The following is a 1,177-nucleotide window of genomic DNA, read 5'->3' on the forward strand; positions in this document are numbered from 1 at the left end:
GACTCTCTGGCATATCCTTGCCTAGCCCTTCCTTGGCGTGACTCGCTACACTCTAGCCATCATGAGCTGTGTCCTTCTGTTCATGCTCTGCTTTGCAATATTTTCTCATCTTCCTTCCTGACATCCCCCCTCTGCTTGCCCTCTTAAAGACAGCACTCCTCAAGGGTTTTGGTTTGTTCCTAGTCTTTCTTTATGATTCCTTTCTCCTTGAACCCCACTGCCTCAGCAACCGGCTCTACACAGATATGCCAGATCTGCATGGCAAGCCCTACCTCCCTCCCAAGCTCCAGACTCGCATTCTCAACCCTAGTTGCTCAAATTCATATAGGTCATCTGAGCACCTAAAATTCATTGTTTTTTTTTTTTATAAAATAATAATAGACTCAAAGTTTCCCTATATTGCCCAGACTAGTCTTGAACTCTGGGGCTCAAGCAGTCTTCCTGCTTCAGCCTGTCAAAGTGCAGGGATTACAGGCATGAGCCACTGTGTCTGGCCAAATTCATCATTTTCTTTCACAGATATAATCTCTTATATTCCCTTTCTTGGTCAACAGTATCATAACATCCACCCAGTAAACCCAGTTAAAATATCTGACTTATCTGTCTCCTTCTTTTCATTTTCTATATCTGAGCAGCCTCTAAGCTCTGTGCAGTGGAAGTTCCTGAATGTCTATACAGGTGGACATTTAGGCCTGGCAATATGGAGGAGGGCTAGCCAATTTGTGTTAAACCATTGTTTGCATAGAAAGCACACTGTTTTTACTTACAGTGTATATTTATTTAGGGTAGACTAAGGTTGAATGTTTTGGGGTTCTGTGGAAGGGCCTTAAGAGCCCCCTAGTCCACCTGTTGGCATCATCACTAGTCCAACCGGATCTAACTCCTCAATAACTCTTAACTTTGTTACATCTGCTCTCAATCCCCAAATAAAGCACATCCCTTGTCTATTGCCTAGATTATTGTGACCTTTAGTACTTCTTCTTGACCTTCATTCACCCCTAAATCATCTTATATCCAACCCATCGTGCTCCTGCTCAAAAACTTTTGATGACTCCCCACTGCCTGTATAAAAACAAAATTCCATAATCTAGACACACTCTATCTTTCCATTTTCATCTCATCACATTGTCACTTGACTGCACATTCTACATTCTGGTTTACGTCATGTAACATCAAT

The sequence above is a fragment of the Pongo abelii genome, chromosome 3 (genome assembly GCF_028885655.2).
Source record: "Pongo abelii isolate AG06213 chromosome 3, NHGRI_mPonAbe1-v2.0_pri, whole genome shotgun sequence".
Taxonomy (NCBI): domain Eukaryota; kingdom Metazoa; phylum Chordata; class Mammalia; order Primates; family Hominidae; genus Pongo; species Pongo abelii.